We start from the raw sequence: 22,552 nt of genomic DNA on the forward strand, positions 1-22,552 counted from the left end.
ATACAAGGGATTGCTCTCGACTGGATTACTTCCTATCTTTAAAAAAGAGCAAATATCATCCACTTGCCCCCCTTCTCGTCCGAACCCTACCTCACAAAAGGAGGGGTCCCCCAAGGGTCAATCATCTCACCTTTGCTTTTCAACATCTACATGATATCTTTACCAGAACTGATCAATGATTTCCATCTCACATGCTACAACTATGCAGATGACACACAAATACTACTTAAATTAGAAGACCCCAAAAACATTGAAAACTCACAAATCTTCAGTTGCCTCAGAGCCGTTGATCGGTGGATGACCTGGAGCCATCTCAAACTAAATACCTCCAAAACAGAAATACTCATATGTGGTGACTGGAAAAGTTATGACACTCTGTGCGTCTGGCCTGACGATCTCGGACCACCTCCTCAATTATCCAAGGAAGTTAAAAACCTAGGAATCACCATGGATTCCAAGTTAACTATGAATGCCCAAGTAGACAAATTAGCACGCACAAGCTTCATCACCTTAAAGACTTTACGACGCATCTTCCCCCACCTCAGATTTCCACACAAGGTGCAAGCTACCACCTCACTTGTACTATCCAAACTGGATTATGCCAATAGCCTCTACCATTGATCATCTCTATCTGTTATGAAAAAACTACAACGTATCCAGAATTCCACAGCCAGGCTACTACTACATATAAAGCCGCAAGCCCACATCTCCCCTGCCTTGAGAGCACTACACTGGTTACCCGTTGCCAGAAGATGCACTTTCAAGCTGCTTTGTATCACCCACAAAGCTATACATGGAACAGGACCGCTTTTTATCAGAAAGAAAATGACCAAATACATCCAACAAAGAACCCTCCGCTCAAGACTGGCACCCCGCCTTAGAACACCACCATACAAGAAAAAGACTATAGGTGGTACATCCTTCTCCGTCCAAGCAGCCAAACTATGGAATTCATTACCCCCAACTATAAGAGCCACAGATAACTTTCTTGTCTTCAGAAAACTACTCAAGAGTTGACTCTTTCCTTCATAACCACCTTTTTCAAACAACTATGAACTGCATATGCCTATGTGGATAAATATTTTTTCAGATTATATGTATATTTCTATTTATTTATAGCTTCTTTGGAAAATATGTATTGCTACTATGTCATAACAATAAAATACACACACACTCTTTAAACCTGTCTGACTAAGTATTTTTTACCCATGTTTCTAATTATGTATTGTATGTGCATGTGTGTGTGTGTGTGTATATATATATATATATATATATATACATATGTATATATATATATATATGTGTATGTGTATATGTTGTTTCTGTGCTTGGCATGTTCGTGGATCATTGAAGTCCTGCTCTCATCTTATCACACTTATCTACTCATCACTCTTATGTCATGTCTCTATCAAACTATCCTCCATTCTCACTCTGACTCATCCCAAATCTCTTCTACCACTTTCATCTCCTAAATATCTCTGCCTAAGCTCTTCCCTCCACGTCTAACTCACCAAACCTCACTCTACCTCTGTGACCTCCCACAGAACCCTACTAAATTCTCCTGCATTCATCTCACCCTGCTACTATGCTCTCCCTAACCCTTCCACATACTCTTCCCCCTCCACCCCCCTTTACTCATCCCAAGCCTTTGGGTTGAGTAAATGAAGGATATACTCCCAATTAACACCTCTGGATTTATTTCCTCCTCCACCCCTCCATTACTCCAGTCTAACTAACAAACTCTCATATCCGCGGCTCTAATTAACTCCTAATAATACTAAAACTGTACTCATTATTTAACGATACTAATCCACCACTAATTCTTGTTGGGTTCCGGATTAGCGTGCTACTCATCGAAAAGCGCTTTGACGCCTCATCAGGGGTAGTAAGCGCTATATAAATACGATTACAATTACAATTACAATAACTATAACATTCTTTAAAACACATATTATTACAATCCCTAAGTATAATGTTACTAAAACATGCTTTTTTAGTTAAATATATACAGATATACATATGCAAACATATATATATATATATATGTGAATGCATGTATAAAAATATATATATATATATATACATATATCTATCTATCTACATACATATATATATATATATATATATATATATATATATATATATATATATATATATATATATCTACAGCTAGATAGAGATCTGAATATCAGTAAGACTGAAAAATATCATATCACTGTTACATAACTGTACATTGAGACTTTCCTTCTCCACAAGTGTGTGCTCAATGTTAACATAATGATGTTAATGTAACCTGGGACATTTAATCTTCACAGTTATCTTTTAATGTTGAAGGGTGATGATGTTATCGGAAAATCGTTGCCCCAGCTCGACCGATCAGTAATAGTGTAAAGTGTGCTGACCCCACCTCGTAGAGTGCGTCAAATGACGGCAAAATAAAAACATAAAATAAAAAATACACTAGCAAAGAAAACTGGAATGTATCTTGAGCACTACTGGAGGATGTCTGGACCGATTGAGTAGTTCAGTGTACCAGAGTTGGGGAGGCGATACAGGGGATATCAGAATGAGGGAATTTAGTTCTGCACCAACCATGTTATTTTGAAGGCATTGTCCATCGATCTCTCTAGTCCTCTTGCTTTAATGTTTTTTGTTTTTTTCTGTTTCAATGTGGACCCATTGTTTGAAAATCTGCTGACATTGATTCTGATTAAGTTCCCATTTGTGGCAACTGGACAGGGAGCTAAGGGCAGCTGCTTGTTGTAGGAGGCTGGACTGGCTTGTAGTGAGTACCAAGGGGTACTTGCACCTTGCACCAGGCCCAGTTATCCCTTATTAGTGTATAGGGTGTCTAGCAGCTTAGGCTGATAGATAATGGTAGCTTAGCAAATCAGCTCAGGCTGAACTAGGAGACGTGTGAAGCTACTACAGTACCACTTAGTGTCATATGCACAATATCATAAGAAAACACAATACACAGTTATACTAAAAATAAAGGTACTTTATTTTTATGACAATATGCCAAAGTATCTTAGAGTGTACCCTCAGTGAGAGGATAGGAAATATACACAAGATATATATACACAATAGCAAAAATATGCAGTATAGTCTTAGAAAACAGTGCAAACAATGTATAGTTACAATAGGATGCAATGGGGAAACATAGGGATAGGGGCAACACAAACCATATACTCCAGAAGTGGAATGCGAACCACGAATGGACCCCAAACCTATGTGACCTTGTAGAGGGTCGCTGGGACTATTAGAAAATAGTGAGAGTTAGAAAAATAACCCTCCCCAAGACCCTGAAAAGTGAGTGCAAAGTGCACCAAAGTTCCCCTAAGGACAAAATAGTCGTGTTAGAGGGAGAATGCAAGGAAAACACAAATCAGCAATGCAACAACGATGGATTCCTGTCTGAGGGTACCTGTGGAACAAGGGGACCAAGTCCAAAAGTCACAAGCAGCTCGGAGATGGGCAGATGCCCAAGAAATGCCAGCGGTTGGTGCAAAGAAGCTCTTACTAGGCTGAAGAACTGTGAATACTGCAGGAACGACAAGGGCTAGAGACTTCCCCTTTGGAGGATGGATCCCCCACGCCTTGGAGAGTCGTGCAGAAGTGTTTTCCCGCCGGATGGACGCCAACAAGCCTTGCTACACGCAAATCGTGCGTTTGGCGTTTTTGGACGCTGCTGGGGCCCAGGAGGGACCAGAAGGTCGCAAATTGGACCTGCAGAGAGAGGGGACGTCGAGCAAGACAAAGAGCCCTCACTGAAGCAGGTAGCACCCGGAGAAGTGCCAGAAACAGGCACTACAAGGATGTGTGAAACGGTGCTGGCCAAAGTTGCACACAGGAGTCCCACGTCGCCGGAGACCAACTTAGAAAGTCGTGCAATGCAGGTTAGAGTGCCGTGGACCCAGGCTTGGCTGTGCACGAAGGATTTCCGCCGGAAGTGCACAGGGGCCGGAGAAGCTTGCAAAGTCCCGGTTCCCAGCAATGCAGCCCAGCGAGGTGAGGCAAGGACTTACCTCCACCAAACTTGGGCTGAAGAGTCACTGGACTGTGGGGGTCACTTGGACGGTATCGCTGGATTCGAGGGACCTCGCTCGTCGTGCTGAGAGGAGACCCAAGGGACTGGTAATGCAGCTTTCTGGTGCCTGCGGTTGCAGGGGGAAGATTCCGTCGACCCACGGGAGATTTCTTCGGAGCTTCTGGTGCAGAGAGGAGGCAGACTACCCCCACAGCATGCACAAGCAGGAAAACAGTCGAGAAGGCGGCAGGATCAGCGTTACAGAGTTGCAGTAGTCGTCTTTGCTACTATGTTGCAGGTTTGCAGGCTTCCAGCGCGGTCAGCGGTCGATTCCTTATCAGAAGGTGAAGAGGGAGATGCAGAGGAACTCGGCTGAGCTCATGCATTCGTTATCTAAAGTTTCCCCAGAGACAGAGACCCTAAGTAGCCAGAAAAGAGGGTTTGGCTACCTAGGAGAGAGGAAAGGCTACTAACACCTGAAGGAGCCTATCACAAGGAGTCTCTGACGTCACCTGGTGGCACTGGCCACTCAGAGCAGTCCAGTGTGCCAGCAGCACCTCTGTTTCCAAGATGGCAGAGGTCTGGAGCACACTGGAGGAGCTCTGGACACCTCCCAGGGGAGGTGCAGGTCAGGGGAGTGGTCACTCCCCTTTCCTTTGTCCAGTTTCGCGCCAGAGCAGGGGCTAAGGGGTCCCTGAACCGGTGTAGACTGGCTTATGCAGAATTGGGCACATCTGTGCCCAACAAAGCATTTCCAGAGGCTGGGGGAGGCTACTCCTCCCCTGCCTTCACACCATTTTCCAAAGGGAGAGGGTGTCACACCCTCTCTCAGAGGAAGTTCTTTGTTCTGCCATCCTGGGCCAGGCCTGGCTGGACCCCAGGAGGGCAGCTGCCTGTCTGAGGGGTTGGCAGCAGCAGCAGCTGCAGAGAAACCCCAGGAAGGGCAGTCTGGCAGTACCAGGGTCTGTGCTACAGACCACTGGGATCATGGAATTGTACCAACAATGCCAGGATGGCATAGAGGGGGCAATTCCATGATCATAGACATGTTACATGGCCATATTCGGAGTTACCATGGTGAAGCTACATATAGGTAGTGACCTATATGTAGTGCATGCGTGTAATGGTGTCCCCGCACTCACAAAGTTCAGTGAATTGGCTCTGAACAATGTGGGGGCACCTTGGCTAGTGCCAGGGTGCCCTCACACTAAGTAACTTTGCACCTAACCTTTACCAGGTAAAGGTTAGACATATAGGTGACTTATAAGTTACTTAAGTGCAGTGTAAAATGGCTGTGAAATAACGTGGACGTTATTTCACTCAGGCTGCAGTGGCAGGCCTGTGTAAGAATTGTCAGAGCTCCCTATGGGTGGCAAAAGAAATGCTGCAGCCCATAGGGATCTCCTGGAACCCCAATACCCTGGGTACCTCAGTACCATATACTAGGGAATTATAAGGGTGTTCCAGTAAGCCAATGTAAATTGGTAAAAATGGTCACTAGCCTGTCAGTGACAATTTGGAAAGAAATGAGAGAGCATAACCACTGAGGTTCTGATTAGCAGAGCCTCAGTGAGACAGTTAGTCACTACACAGGTAACACATTCAGGCACACTTATGAGCACTGGGGCCCTGGGTTACCAGGGTCCCAGTGACACATACAACTAAAACAACATATATACAGTGAAAAATGGGGGTAACATGCCAGGCAAGATGGTACTTTCCTACACAACCCCCCCCCCAAACGAAGGACAATAAGACTAGCCATTACCTGATGAGTCTTCATTGTCTAAGTGGAAATATCTGGAGAGTCCATCTGCATTGGAGTGGCTACTCCCAGGTCTATGTTCCACTGTATAGTCCATTCCCTGTAGGGATATGGACCACCTCAACAATTTAGGATTTTCACCTTTCATTTGTTTTAGCCAAAGTAGAGGTTTGTGGTCTGTCTGAACAATGAAGTGAGTGCCAAACAGGTATGGCCTCAACTTCTTCAGAGCCCAGACCACAGCAAAGGCCTCCCTCTCAATGGCAGACCAACGCTTTTCTCTAGGGGTCAACCTTCTACTAATAAAAGCAACAGGTTGATCCTGGCCCTCAGAATTAAGTTGTGATAGGACTGCCCCTACTCCTAATTCAGATGCATCAGTTTGGACATAGAATTTTTTAGAGTAACAAGGGCTTTTCAGGACAGGTGCAGAGCACATGGCCTGCTTCAGCTCCTCAAAAGCTTTCTGACAGTTTGCTGTCCATAATACCTTTTTAGGCATTTTCTTGGATGTGAGGTCATTAAGAGGGGCTGCAATGGAGCCATAGTTCTTAATGAACCTCCTGTAATACCCAGTGAGGCCTAGGAAGGCTCTCACCTGAGTCTGAGTGGTAGGGGGAACCCAATCAATAATAGCTTGGATTTTCCCCTGAAGTGGTGCAATCTGTTCCCCACCAACAAGGTGTCCCAGATAAACCACCTTACCCTGCCCTATCTGGCACTTTGAAGCCTTGATAGTGAGGCCCGCCTTTTGCAGAGCCTCCAAAACTTTCCATAGGTGGACCAGGTGATCATCCCAGCTGGAGCTAAAGACAGCTATATCATCCAAATATGCTGCACTGAAAGCTTCCAGCCCTTGCAGGACTGTGTTCACCAACCTCTGAAAAGTGGCAGGTGCATTTTTCAAACCAAAAGGCATTACAGTAAACTGGTAATGTCCTCCAATGGTAGAAAATGCAGTCTTAGGTTTAGCATCTTCTGACAATTTGATCTGCCAATACCCTGCAGTCAAATCAAAAGTGCTTAGATACTTGGCAGATGCCAGTGTATCTATGAGCTCATCTGCCCTGGGTATAGGGTGAGCATCAGTTTTGGTTACCAAGTTGAGACCTCTATAGTCTACACAAAACCTCATTTCCTTCTTTCCATCTTTGGAATTGGGTTTTGGTACCAGTACCACAGGAGAAGCCCATGGACTGTCAGAGTGCTCAACCACTCCTAGTTCCAACATTTTCTGAACTTCTAGCTTTATGCAGTCCCTGACATGGTCAGGCTGCCTATAGATCTTACTTTTGACAGGTAAACTGTCTCCAGTATCTATAGTGTGCTCACACCAAGAAGTGGTGCCTGGCACAATGGAGAAGAGTTCTGAAAATTGTCCTAGGAGATTTATGCAATTATCTTTCTGCTCAGCAGTAAGACAATCAGCCAAAACTACACCTTCCACAAGAGCATCTTGTTCTGTGGAAGAGAAGAGATCAGGTAGAGGATCACTGTCTTCTTCCTGTCCCTCATCTGTTGCCATGAGCAGGGTGAGATCAGCCCTGTCATAGTAGGGTTTCAGGCGGTTGACATGGAGCACCCTAAGGGGACTCCTGGCAGTGCCTAAGTCAACCAAGTAGGTGACTTCACCCTTCTTTTCAACAATTGTGTGGGGTCCACTCCATTTATCTTGGAGTGCTCTTGGGGCCACAGGCTCCAAGACCCACACTTTCTGCCCTGGTTGGTACTGAACCAAAACAGCCTTCTGATCATGCCATTGCTTCTGGAGCTCTTGGCTGGCCTGAAGGTTTTTACTGGCCTTTTTCATGTACTCAGCCATCCTTGATCTGAGGCCAAGTACATAATCCACAATATCCTGCTTAGGAGCTTTTAAAGGTTGTTCCCAACCCTCCTTTACAAGTGTGAGTGGACCCCTAACAGGGTGTCCAAAAAGAAGTTCAAAGGGGCTGAAGCCCACTCCTTTCTGGGGTACCTCCCTGTAGGCAAAAAGGAGGCATGGTAGAAGGATATCCCATCTCCTGCGGAGTTTTTCAGGGAGTCCCATAATCATGCCTTTGAGAGTTTTATTAAATCTCTCCACCAGTCCATTTGTTTGTGGATGATAGGGTGTTGTGAACTTGTAAGTTACACCACACTCCTTCCACATGGCCTTTAAGTATGCAGACATGAAATTGCTTCCTCTGTCTGATACTACTTCCTTTGGGAAGCCCACCTTGGAAAATATTCCCAGGAGGGCCTTTGCCACTGCAGGAGCTGTAGTGGTCCTTAAAGGAATAGCTTCAGGATATCTTGTGGCATGGTCCACTACCACCAAGATAAACCTATTGCCTGAAGCAGTAGGAGGGTCAAGGGGGCCAACTATGTCAACCCCTACCCTTTCAAAGGGAACCCCAACCACAGGCAGTGGAATAAGGGGTGCCTTTGGAGTGCCACCTGTCTTGCCACTGGCTTGACAGGTTTCACAGGACTTACAAAATTCTTTTGTGTCCTCAGACATCCTAGGCCAATGAAACAGTGGTACCAATCTGTCCCAAGTTTTCATTTGACCCAGGTGCCCAGCTAAGGGAATGTCATGTGCCAGTGTTAGGAGGAACTTTCTGTACTCCTGAGGAATCACTAATCTCCTGGCAGCTCCAGGTTTAGGATCCCTATGTTCAGTGTACAAGAGGTTGTCCTCCCAGTAAACTCTGTGTGAGTCACTGACATCCCCATTAGCCTGTTTGACAGCTTGCTGTCTGAGACCCTCTAATGTGGGACAGGTTTGCTGTGCCACACTCAGCTCCTCTCTGGCAGGCCCCCCTTCACCCAAAAGCTCAGCAGTGTCTGCTTCCAGCTCCTCTGGTGTAGGTTCTGCACAGGGAGGGAATTCTTCTTCCTCAGAAGTAGAATCCACTGTAGAGGGAGGGATAGTAGGAAGTGGTTTGCTTCTACTAGCCCTAGCTTTAGGGAGCACTTGGTCCATTGTTCCAGGATCCAAGCTTCCCTGTCCTTTTTGCTTTTTGGCCTGAGCCCTTGTCAAAGCAAAAATATGCCCTGGGATGCCCAGCATTGCTGCATGGGCCTCCAACTCCACATCTGACCAAGCTGATGTCTCCAAATCGTTCCCTAATAGACAGTCTACAGGTAAATCTGAAGCTACCACAACTTTCTTTGGACCAGATACCCCCCCCCAGTTGAGATTTACAACAGCCATGGGGTGGCTTTGTGTTATGTTGTGAGCATCGGTTACTTGGTACTGGTGTCCAAGTATGTGTTGTTCAGGGTGCACCAGTTTCTCAATCACCATTGTGACACTGGCACCTGTGTCCCTGTAGGCCTGGACCTCAACACCATTTATTAGGGTTAGTTGCTTGTACTTCTCCAAGTTATGGGGGCAAGCAACCAAAGTGGCTAAGTCAATAGCCCCTTCAGAGACTAAAGTAGCCTCTGTGGTCTCCCTAATCAGACCAACCCCAACTAAATTACCAAAAGTGAGCCCAGCTACTCCCTTGGATTGGCTATTAGTAGGTTTGCTCCCACCACCACTGCTATTAGTAGGGACACTAGGTGTAGCAGTAGGGGTTGTAGTGGTAGGAGCTGTGGTGCCTTTCTTTGGACAACTGGGATCTGTTGTCCAATGGCCTTTTATTTTACATAAATAGCACCATGGTTTCTTTTCCTTGTTCTGATTAAAGGAGGATTTGGGCCCACCACCCCCACCAGAGTGTTTTTGTGGGCCTGATGAAGACTCATTTTTAGATTTGTCCCCACCCTTGTCAGAAGACTTACCATCCTTCTTTTTGTTGCCATCTTTGTCACCCCCTGTATGAACTTTTCTGTTCACTCTTGTTCTGACCCATTTGTCTGCCTTCTTTCCCAATTCTTGGGGAGAGGTCAGATCAGAGTCCACCAAGTACTGGTGCAACAAATCAGACACACAATTATTAAGAATATGCTCTCTCAGGATCAAGTTATACAGGCTGTCATAATCAGTAACTTTACTGCCATGTAACCACCCCTCCAAGGCCTTCACTGCCTGGTCAATGAAATCAACCCAGTCTTGTGAAGACTCCTTTTTGGTATCTCTGAACTTTATCCTGTACTGTTCAGTGGTTAAGCCATAACCATCCAGGAGTGCATTCTTAAGAACTTGGAAATTGTTAGCATCATTTTCTTTTACAGTAAGGAGCCTATCCCTACCTTTTCCAGTAAATGATAGCCATAGGATAGCAGCCCACTGCTTTTGAGGGACATCCTGTACAGCACAGGCCCTCTCAAGTGCAGCAAACCACTTGTTAATGTCATCCCCCTCCTTATAAGGGGGGACTATCTTGTGCAGATTCCTGGAATCATGCTCTTTTGCAGGATGACTATGGGGAATACTGCTGCTGCCACCATGGGTATCTAAACCCATTTTCTGTCTTTCCCTCTCTATTTCTAAAGACTGTCTATCCAAATCCAGCTGTTGCTTCTTGAGCTTCAGTCTGGTTTGCTCCACTCTCAATCTATTGAGCTCCCTTTCTAACAATCTGTCATCAGGGTGGGTGGGAGGGACATTTCTAGATACAGAGGTATGATGGGAATGAACAGAAGGAGACCTGTCCCTTACCAAGGGCACCCTAACAGCTTGGCTACCAGCATAATGTGAGAGCACATCATCACTATGATGTGATTCAATTTCTGTACCAACTATGCTAGACTGTCTAGTAATGGGCAGGCTGAGAAGTTTCTTTCCTGAACCTTTTCCTGGGGGAGTCCCTGGATCAGATTGAGAACCATTAGCTACTTTTTCTACAGATTGGGCACTTATGGCCTTATCCTGTACTCTAAGCATATTAATTAACAGTTCTAAGGAAGGATTCTTCCCTACACTCAAACCTCTCTCTATGCAGAGACTCCTTGCTCCTTTCCAGCTAAGGTGATCATATGCAAGTTTGGACAGTTCAACTTTTTGGCCTGTGCCAGACATTTTTAGAGAGAGTTAACGTGATAGACAAAGAGAAAAAAGTTTTCAGAACTTTTTGGAAAGACAGAAAAAAAACTTTTTAAACTTTTAAGAACTTTTTGAAAGTTTAGAAGTACTTTTCAGCACTTAGAAAAGAGTGAAAAGAGGAAATGCAAAACTTTTTGGCTATGTGTATATACACTGACCTTGTTTTGTATATTTTTCTCTTATGAAAAGTACAATGACAAGAGTGGTAAGTAGTCTCAAAGCACTTATCCCACCGCTGCACAACCAATGTAGGAGGCTGGACTGGCTTGTAGTGAGTACCAAGGGGTACTTGCACCTTGCACCAGGCCCAGTTATCCCTTATTAGTGTATAGGGTGTCTAGCAGCTTAGGCTGATAGATAATGGTAGCTTAGCAAAGCAGCTCAGGCTGAACTAGGAGACGTGTGAAGCTACTACAGTACCACTTAGTGTCATATGCACAATATCATAAGAAAACACAATACACAGTTATACTAAAAATAAAGGTACTTTATTTTTATGACAATATGCCAAAGTATCTTAGAGTGTACCCTCAGTGAGAGGATAGGAAATATACACAAGATATATATACACAATAGCAAAAATATGCAGTATAGTCTTAGAAAACAGTGCAAACAATGTATAGTTACAATAGGATGCAATGGGGAAACATAGGGATAGGGGCAACACAAACCATATACTCCAGAAGTGGAATGCGAACCACGAATGGACCCCAAACCTATGTGACCTTGTAGAGGGTCGCTGGGACTATTAGAAAATAGTGAGAGTTAGAAAAATAACCCTCCCCAAGACCCTGAAAAGTGAGTGCAAAGTGCACCAAAGTTCCCCTAAGGACAAAATAGTCGTGTTAGAGGGAGAATGCAAGGAAAACACAAATCAGCAATGCAACAACGATGGATTCCTGTCTGAGGGTACCTGTGGAACAAGGGGACCAAGTCCAAAAGTCACAAGCAGCTCGGAGATGGGCAGATGCCCAAGAAATGCCAGCGGTTGGTGCAAAGAAGCTCTTACTAGGCTGAAGAACTGTGAATACTGCAGGAACGACAAGGGCTAGAGACTTCCCCTTTGGAGGATGGATCCCCCACGCCTTGGAGAGTCGTGCAGAAGTGTTTTCCCGCCGGATGGACGCCAACAAGCCTTGCTACACGCAAATCGTGCGTTTGGCGTTTTTGGACACTGCTGGGGCCCAGGAGGGACCAGAAGGTCGCAAATTGGACCTGCAGAGAGAGGGGACGTCGAGCAAGACAAAGAGCCCTCACTGAAGCAGGTAGCACCCGGAGAAGTGCCAGAAACAGGCACTACGAGGATGCGTGAAACGGTGCTCGCCGAAGTTGCACACAGGAGTCCCACGTCGCCGGAGACCAACTTAGAAAGTCGTGCAATGCAGGTTAGAGTGCCGTGGACCCAGGCTTGGCTGTGCATGAAGGATTTCCGCCGGAAGTGCACAGGGGCCGGAGAAGCTTGCAAAGTCGCGGTTCCCAGCAATGCAGCCCAGCGAGGTGAGGCAAGGACTTACCTCCACCAAACTTGGGCTGAAGAGTCACTGGACTGTGGGGGTCACTTGGACGGTGTCGCTGGATTCGAGGGACCTCGCTCGTCGTGCTGAGAGGAGACCCAAGGGACCGGTAATGCAGCTTTTTGGTGCCTGCGGTTGCAGGGGGAAGATTCCGTCGACCCACGGGAGATTTCTTCGGAGCTTCTGGTGCAGAGAGGAGGCAGACTACCCCCACAGCATGCACAAGCAGGAAAACAGTCGAGAAGGCGGCAGGATCAGCGTTACAGAGTTGCAGTAGTCGTCTTTGCTACTATGTTGCAGGTTTGCAGGCTTCCAGCGCGGTCAGCGGTCGATTCCTTATCAGAAGGTGAAGAGGGAGATGCAGAGGAACTCGGCTGAGCTCATGCATTCGTTATCTAAAGTTTCCCCAGAGACAGAGACCCTAAGTAGCCAGAAAAGAGGGTTTGGCTACCTAGGAGAGAGGAAAGGCTACTAACACCTGAAGGAGCCTATCACAAGGAGTCTCTGACGTCACCTGGTGGCACTGGCCACTCAGAGCAGTCCAGTGTGCCAGCAGCACCTCTGTTTCCAAGATGGCAGAGGTCTGGAGCACACTGGAGGAGCTCTGGACACCTCCCAGGGGAGGTGCAGGTCAGGGGAGTGGTCACTCCCCTTTCCTTTGTCCAGTTTCGCGCCAGAGCAGGGGCTAAGGGGTCCCTGAACCGGTGTAGACTGGCTTATGCAGAATTGGGCACATCTGTGCCCAACAAAGCATTTCCAGAGGCTGGGGGAGGCTACTCCTCCCCTGCCTTCACACCATTTTCCAAAGGGAGAGGGTGTCACACCCTCTCTCAGAGGAAGTTCTTTGTTCTGCCATCCTGGGCCAGGCCTGGCTGGACCCCAGGAGGGCAGCTGCCTGTCTGAGGGGTTGGCAGCAGCAGCAGCTGCAGAGAAACCCCAGGAAGGGCAGTCTGGCAGTACCAGGGTCTGTGCTACAGACCACTGGGATCATGGAATTGTACCAACAATGCCAGGATGGCATAGAGGGGGCAATTCCATGATCATAGACATGTTACATGGCCATATTCGGAGTTACCATGGTGAAGCTACATATAGGTAGTGACCTATATGTAGTGCACGCGTGTAATGGTGTCCCCGCACTCACAAAGTTCAGTGAATTGGCTCTGAACAATGTGGGGGCACCTTGGCTAGTGCCAGGGTGCCCTCACACTAAGTAACTTTGCACCTAACCTTTACCAGGTAAAGGTTAGACATATAGGTGACTTATAAGTTACTTAAGTGCAGTGTAAAATGGCTGTGAAATAACGTGGACGTTATTTCACTCAGGCTGCAGTGGCAGGCCTGTGTAAGAATTGTCAGAGCTCCCTATGGGTGGCAAAAGAAATGCTGCAGCCCATAGGGATCTCCTGGAACCCCAATACCCTGGGTACCTCAGTACCATATACTAGGGAATTATAAGGGTGTTCCAGTAAGCCAATGTAAATTGGTAAAAATGGTCACTAGCCTGTCAGTGACAATTTGGAAAGAAATGAGAGAGCATAACCACTGAGGTTCTGATTAGCAGAGCCTCAGTGAGACAGTTAGTCACTACACAGGTAACACATTCAGGCACACTTATGAGCACTGGGGCCCTGGGTTACCAGGGTCCCAGTGACACATTCAACTAAAACAACATATATACAGTGAAAAATGGGGGTAACATGCCAGGCAAGATGGTACTTTCCTACACTTGTCCATTCTGTAACCCTGGTAGGTGTTTCACCGAAATGTCCACTCCACTGATGATGGCCAAGTCCAACATCATTTGGGACTCCTCCGATAGGGGTAAAGACCTTGTGCCTTCGATTATATAGTACATGAAGGTGGTATTGCTGGTTCTTATCAGGATTTCCAGAATAGAGGAAGCAGACAACGGAAGAGCAGTCCAAGATGGCACAGTTTGGTTCTCTGGAAACATTATCACTTGTTCTCTACAATATTGTTTAACTATGTAAATCATGATTTCAAAAACTGATTGGTAGAAATATAACAATAAGGCCCTCAATATGAGTGGTCTGGTAAATGGGACAGATTTTCCCCACCACAGAGTTACAGAAACCGACAATACCTGTAACTCCAGGGGAAAGGGAAAATACAGCTGATTACAAGTTAGACCTTGAGGCAGGAGCGGCTCCTCCATTAGGGCGGAGGAGCGTCACCCCCCTGCCAACAGCGGCAGCTGCAAAACCTTTACAACTGAGTTTATTATTGTTTCCTTGTAAAGGGGCAGGCCACAGGGGTGATGAGCAGTGAGGGGGAGTGCACAGCACTTCCCCTCAGAGCGCCTGTGTGTTTGGATGGCCGTATCGGGCCAGCCAAACACACATGCGTAGTAGGCTCTCTCAAGCCCAGGAACATAGTTGCCGGGCTTGAGAAACCCTGCACAGGCTCCCAGTCTGCCTGGGAGCGCCTTTGCTAGGGGTTCCCAGCCAATCACGATGCTGCTTTGAGCAGTGTCAGGATTCGCTGCAGGGTAGGCTGGGAGCCTGTGCCTACACTCAAGTTCAGAGAAGTGGATGCTGCCCCGCCCTGCCCCTTCTGCGTGTTTCAAGCTGCGAATGCCCTGACGGCCCACTAAGAAGTACAGAATTGCCCGGGAATCAGTAATTTCAGCAAATCCAATTTCCCTAGTAATTCCTCACTTTGGGATGGACTTTCACCAAGGGAATTTGGTTGATTTTAGCTGCCAAGGTCTCTGGTTGAAAGTTAACAGATCAGCAGTGCTTCAGTAGATCTCATAATTCTGACTGGATTGGTAACTGCTGTAACCTGCAGAATCGGAATTAAGAAGCCACTTGTAATGAGGGCCTACATGAAACAGATGAACCTTGATTCAATGTTCAGGCCACAATCTGTAATTTGGAACTCATTTTAGTGAGTATATTTCAAACGTGTCAGTCATGGATCACACAAACTATCTGAAATCTGGTTACATCTTTTGTAACATTTTTCTCATCATTTTGTTGTTAACATATTTTGTAACAAAGTAAATTCAAACAACTACTTACAAAGCGCTGCATCCAAAATAATTCCCATCCTCTTTAAATCCACAGTTTCCAAACCTATCCTTTTCAACATTTGCTTCAAGGAAACATAGAGGGTCTGCAGCTTTTGAACCTACAAAAGTAAATAGCATAATAAACTATCTTGCACTGATTATTTTAATTAGGAACATCTTTTACATCTTTGTGTGAGCAAATGACTTATAATACACAGTTTATGCTGACTGGCCCACAAACTGCCTTGAAGTGCAGGACCAACAACACACAAGATGGGTGCTAATAGTAAAGGATGTTATAGAGGGAGTTAAGTCATTAAATATACACATCAGTTTAACCTCTAAGTGCAGCTGTTGGTCAATGGCCAGCAACAGCACTGCCTTTCCACTGCATCTGTCGGCCAATGGCTGACACTGCAGAGTGATATAAAAGTTCCTCTGGTGGAGGTTCCTGAGCAGCCTGAGGGTTTTTGTTACTGTATTGGTCATCAGTGTGCAGGGTACGATGATGTCATTAAAGTAAAGTGAAGGTAAAACGAGCTGATGGGCTTGTTTAACTTTCAATGCATCCATGCTAGAGGGACACATCTGAGCCAGCCCCCGGCACTGATTCTTTTGTGAGAGGTATTGTTGAAAAGGGGAGAATCTCCCCTTTTCCATGCTGTCTTCGCCCAGTGGATCTCTGATGGGGGATTGCCACAGGCGAGAGATTGCACACAGGGATTCATCCCCTAGGCACCAGGGATAATGGGGAGCAGCTCCTTAGGCAAAGACTTGGACACCCCTGCTCTATCTGAAAATGTCAGTGTTTCAGCTCATACTTGGGGCGGATATGAGTAATTACTAAAGCCCAGTAGACATCAGGGAAATTTAAAAAATATATAGGGGTATATAGGGGGGTGGGGCTGCTCAACATGGGCATGGCCATTCCCCTACCCCGAATAAATGTGCTGTCAGTTTTTCTGTTCCACCTGTGGGGACAGATGTGGGCAGCAATCCCACTAGACACCAGGGAGAATAAAAAAAATATGGAGGGACTGCCCACCACAGTATGGCCAATCCTCCCACCACAAATAAGTTAGCCTATAGTCCTGCCACCCCCTAGGAAGGCAGATAGGGGTATTTAACTTGCCCACTAGACAGCAGGGTCTGTATTTATGCAGTATTTTTTGGGAGGGAGTGCCCCCCCCCCGCTCCATCCCACCCGAGACCAAATATATTTTATGCCCCCCAGGGGGAGGGGTCCGCTGGTTGGGATGGATAGGGACAGTTAATCCCCGATCTGCACCCCTGTGGGGCCAGAAAGCTCACTAGACACCTGGGATTTCAAGATGGCACCAAACCAAACAAAATGATGGGACAGCCTAACCTGGCATCAAGCCAAATCCATGTTACATCAGAGGCAATAGTGTCTTTCTGCTCCAGCGACGCCAATAGGAGTCTTGTTTTAAATGGGAAAGCTGACCCAAATCTGATATCATGTATTTCTGAGTAGAATCGGAACTGAATACAAGTGGTATCATTGTGCATCTGGAAGGGTTGTTGATACTGTGCACTTCTGCATAGAATCTGAGGTGAATACGGGTAGTATCAGTGTCCATCTGGAAAGGTTGCTCATATTGCACACTTCTGTGTAGAATCGGAGGTGAACACGGGTGGTGTCAATGTGCAGCTGGAAAGGTTACAGATAGCAGTGAAAGAAATGAGCCTTGAAGGGTATTTCAATTCATACTTATTTTTAAAAAAAAAATGATTCAGCAGATTTCTAGTACAAGCAACCAATCATCTTAATCTAGCCATATAGCAACGTACTTCATACATACATATTCTTCATCATCCAAAACATATAAGGGTTACAAGGTTAATTGCTTTATCTTAGCAAGGTTGTCCTGCCTCATAACTTAAGGTAAAATAAAAATAACCTGAAACATCACCGTTCTGATATAGTATCCCATCATTAGGTCTCATTACAGACAGCTTAAGTTGTTTCAAAAACCTCATGTATTGGATACTTTAAAAATACAATGAGAAGTACAAAGAGAGTGGGCTTTTTGATCAGTTCCTTTCAATCATTAGTTCTCGTGTTTGTAAGGGTTGTCATTACTTGAATGTACTGTCCTTTAAGGGGATGGCATTTTGAGGAAGGTTATACTGTCCCCTTACTGTTCCTGTTTTGGCGTGGACCTCAAGAAGCAGCTCTACATTTTTTTTCCCTCACTCCTACTCCTTCTCACTTCCGCTCTCCACTGTCCCCTCCTTGTTCCATCTTATTCTCCCTTTTCCCTACCTAAATCTTTCCTTTCTCAACTTTTTTAAAATCTTTTTCCATATTCTTTCCTTTCCCCATACTGCTTGGTCATCACTGCTGGCTAGAGGGTGTAGTTCTGATAAAAAAAATTGTTCTTCACTGCAGCCCCCTTTCTCTTACAGTTATCGCTCACCACAATTTCCTGTTAAGAGCAGAAATGCCCGCCAGTCCAACCTTCGCAATGGCGCCGAGGTGAGCAACACTCCTCCGGCAATTGAAGTTACATTTAAATTAAAACGTCAAGGGTCAGATGTAGCAACTGACGAATTTGTGAGTTGCAAAGTGCGAGTCCATGCGACTCGCAATTTGCAACTCGCAAATTCGTATGCAGTACGGTGTCTCAGACACCGACTGTAACTCGCTATGGGGTCGCAATGACCCACCTCATGAATATTCATGAGGTGGGTCGCAAATTGCGGCCCCATAGCGAGTATAGGCACTCGCTAACATGGAGGCCTGCTGACGTCAGCAGACCTCCATGTTCGTGACCTGCTTTTAAATAAAGCAGTTTTTTTTTTTTAAAGTGTAGCCCGTTTTCCTTACAGGAAAACGAGCTGCACTTTTAAAAAAAACGAAACCTTAAGTTTCGGTATTTTTTCAGAGCAGGGAGTGGTCGCTTGGACCACTCCCTGCCCTGAAAAAATATTTTGGGGTCCAGTCACAAACTGGAAGGGGTCCCATGGGGACCCCTTCCAATTTGCGAGTGGGTTACCATCCACTTGAAGTGGATGGTAACTGCGATGCCATTTGCGACCGCGTACGCGGTCGCAAATGGTATTGCATCCCACTGCGACTCGCAAATAGGAAGGGAACACCCCTTCCTATTTGCGAGTCGGAAATGCATATTGCGAGTCGGTAACGACTCGCAATATGCATTTCTGCATAGCAAACCCACGTTTGCGACTCGCAAACAGCGATTTTCGCCGTTTGCGACTCGCAAATGGTTTGCTACATCTGGCCCCAAGTTTCCACAGCAGAACCCGAAGCACTGCTTGGTACTTGTTCTTCTCTGCATGAGAATGCTGTATGTTCAGTTCCTACTGATGAGCTGGCACGTCGTCAATAAGTATAGTTCTGGCCTTTGATGCAGCTTTAGCTTTCTCACAAGTCTACCAATATAATATCAAAAATAAGTAATACACTGTTCCAACCATGTAAAACAGAAAGTAGTGACCGGGGTCCTAAATTCTAGGAGCAAGAGGCCTCACACACCCATAGGGTGTCATGCTTCATCATAGGCACTGCTCCTCGTCAGACCGGCGCTGCAATGTCTGACGGGCACCACCCCGTGAGGGGGGGCTCTTTGCCGGAGATCTTTTTATGTGGTGGTGCCGTGACCCCAAAGGTAATTGAAGTGTCAACGGAGATCAAAAAAGAATGTGATTTAAAATTGACTACCAAAACCGCCACTGAGACAATGGATTTTATTAGACCAGATGGACGGTCAGGGCCAAGGTTAAAAATATATAGTCAGAAGAGTGAATAGAGAAATTAAGATCAATCACTCTTATAGTGAAAAAATGTATCAAAAGGAGGGGTCTGGGAATTTTCCAAAATCTACCCTCTCATGGGTCAACATGTTTCGCATCCTGGTGGTCCAAACGGATCCAGTGATGCTTCATCAGGACCTTATATGACTATGTGTATCTCCTAAGTACTAAGGGCCACATATATTTCCGAACAAGGTATACAAGTTACTATCAGCCCGCAATTAGCTGGGGGGAGTAACAATCACTTACATGAACGTGGAACCAGTCGTTCCTAACTCGTGCCCTAGAGAGAGAAGTACAAAAGTTATACCACAGTAAGCACGAGATATGACTTATGTGTATCATGGGAAAGGAAAGCGACCGTGCAGTACAGTGAAAGTGTTAACTCGTGAACAGCAAACATGCAAATGCTTGTGAATACGAGCTTACCGTCCTAAACTTGAAGACGCGCATCCTAGGAATACACAGACCAATGGTCCAGCGCTAAATGACGTCTACAGAGAAGATGTGGAACAAAAAGTTTAAATAACAAGTAGATTACCCACTCAAATGTCTCAAATGTCCAATAACATAGAGGTCTAATGTGTAATAATGGTAGGTTCTAAATTAGAAACATCACAGGAAACATTTCTTCAGGAAGATTAGATTGCAATTTTTCTTTGAGGATCGAGCTCCACCTGATCAGCCCACAGACACGGGCCTCCGCAAACCATCCACCTTCATGCCCCCTGCCACGGCGATGCCCTGCGAGGTTTTAGCATTTGAAAAAGCAGTATTAAGCGACCTAGCTTCTTTACAACCCAAACGGAGTTTTTCCAACATCTCCAATGTTGAAAGAGATGCCCTCAAAGCACTATCCACAGACACGAGTATTGTCATCAAACCTGCGGATAAAGGGGGAGCCACGGTCATTATTAATTCTTCCGATTATAGACATGAATGCCTACGTCTATTGGGGGATCAGACCTACTATACACGGATTAATACTGATCCAACGAGACGATTACAAACTGAAATACGAGGCATGATTGAGGAAGCCTTAGGGAATTCTTGGATTTCACGCAACGAGGCTACTTTTTTAGACACCACGAGCCCGCGTATCCCGTATTTCTACTGTCTCCCCAAAATCCACAAGGGCAAGATACCCCCTCCGGGACGCCCTATAGTCTCCGGCATAGGGTCTATTCTCGAACCACTTTCCACCTTTTGTGACAGATTTCTACAACCGATTGTCCAGTCATCTTCCACCTATTTGAAGGACACTAAAGACGTCCTCAATTTGATTGCAGCCATCAACTTAACCACTGAAGTTCACGCCCTTATCACTCTTGATGTTGAAGCCCTCTACACGAATATCCCACAAGAGGCTACTTTGGAAGTTGTGGAAACTGCACTTCATTCAACTAATGAGACACTTACTTCTCCTATACATTTCATCATGCACTGCGCTTCTCTAGCCTTGAAAGAAAATTTCTTCCAGTTCGAGGACCTCCTTTTTCATCAGACACGCGGAACATCGATGGGTAGCACCTTCGCCCCCAGCTTGGCATGTTTATATATGTTTGACTTTGAATCTAGGTTTATACTTCCTGACATCAACCCCTTTCATACCAATATTAAACTCTGGCGCAGGTATATTGATGACATCTTGATCATATGGCAAGGCGCCCAGTCGGAGGTACAAGCTTTTACTACCTGGATTAATACACTGAATCCATTTCTGAAATTTACATCATCTGTCTCCGAAACAGAGATACCTTTTCTGGACCTCATGATCTGCATCGAGGGTGGGAAATTATATACTCATACTTACCATAAAACTACAGACCGTAACAGTCTCCTTATGTATGAGAGTCACCATCCCAAGACATTGAGAGACAATCTTCCCTACGGTCAGTTCCTCCGACTACGACGGAACTGCAGTACCATACGTATGTTCAATTCCCAAGCTGATGACCTGACCAACAAACTTTGTAACCGCCATTATCCAGATAAGGTGGTTAGGACAGCCTTCAAACGGGCCAAGTTCTGCAATAGAGACACTTTACTATCTACTACCTCACAGGATACAGACCCAAAACTTACGTGTGTATCTACTTTCACTCCTCTTTCTAACGCCATCAAAAGAGCTGTGAATAAGAGATGGTCCATTTTATGTAGTGGTGGTGCACAGATTCCAAAACCTTTATTTGCCTTTAAACGCACCACTAATGTAAAAGATTTACTCGTCCATACTAGACCCAGCCCCATCCAATCACCCCCCCATTCTCAAACATTATGGGGTATTCCACCTGTGGCCGGACATTTTCCTTGTGGTACATGTAATATATGCAGTCTTACCAAACGTTTAAAATCCATCGAATTTGATTCTATAGGTCTCTGGCTTTTAGCCTCACATACGAATTGCAACACAAAGAATTGTGTTTATATGATCACCTGCCCATGTAAACTACAATATATAGGTATGACCACAAGAGCAGTAAAACTGAGAATTAATGAACATCGCAGTAACGTCAGATGTGGCCGTGCCACGACCAAACTGGCTCTACACTTCCTTGATAAGAGACATAGCCCTGACGACATGTGGTGGGTAGTATTACAAATTGACTCACGCAATACATCTAACTCTCTGTTTGAGTTAGAACAACGATGGGTGTTTAAGTTACGCACCCATGTGTATGGCTTGAATGATGACATTCCTTGGAACTGTCTATCCAAATAATTCTTCTTTATACTTTTTTGACTAGAAAAGTCATTACTGCTGATTTCCACTAGCCTGCCATCTTCGACTTTGAACTCACAGTACCCCATGTCCCAACTATCTTTGACTGATAATTGACTTGGAGTTACCCTTGTATTATTATTGACTTTTTAATACTATTAGCCCTGTGACTTCTGATCCAGTGTTGTGATCTGTGCTCTGAGCTATTCTTAGACATTACATGCATTTCCCCCTTTCTGCTTCCCGGGCTGCTTCGTAGTCTTTCTTCACTTTCTAGCTTGTTCAGACCAACGCTCCCGCGTTGCCTGACTGCCTGACCTTGCCTCTTGCCGGAAATACTATTCTCCGGCTTCCGGTGTAAGGCTCATTTCAACGCCCCAGCCCGGTCCCCTCCTATCTTCGGGAACCACGGACCGGGGTAGGTTACGTCCTGGTTACAGCAGCAGACAAAAGTAAGTGCACCGCCGATCTCCGTTTTTACATTTCCGAGGCTAGTTTGCTTTCTCGGGACTCGGCCGGTCACACGTGCATTGCGCTCTTTATAAAGAGGCAAGATTCTGCTTATACTCTCCGGCTTTTCTCACCGTTAGACCTATTACCTGGTGGCCTATTTTTATGAACCGGTGCATCGATTAAGGTGATACCTCCACATTTATTGTGATCCACCCCATAGTTGACACTCGTTATTCTACCGGGACATTGACAAATATT

Source organism: Pleurodeles waltl, chromosome 11, assembly GCF_031143425.1.
Source record: "Pleurodeles waltl isolate 20211129_DDA chromosome 11, aPleWal1.hap1.20221129, whole genome shotgun sequence".
Lineage (NCBI taxonomy): Eukaryota > Metazoa > Chordata > Amphibia > Caudata > Salamandridae > Pleurodeles > Pleurodeles waltl.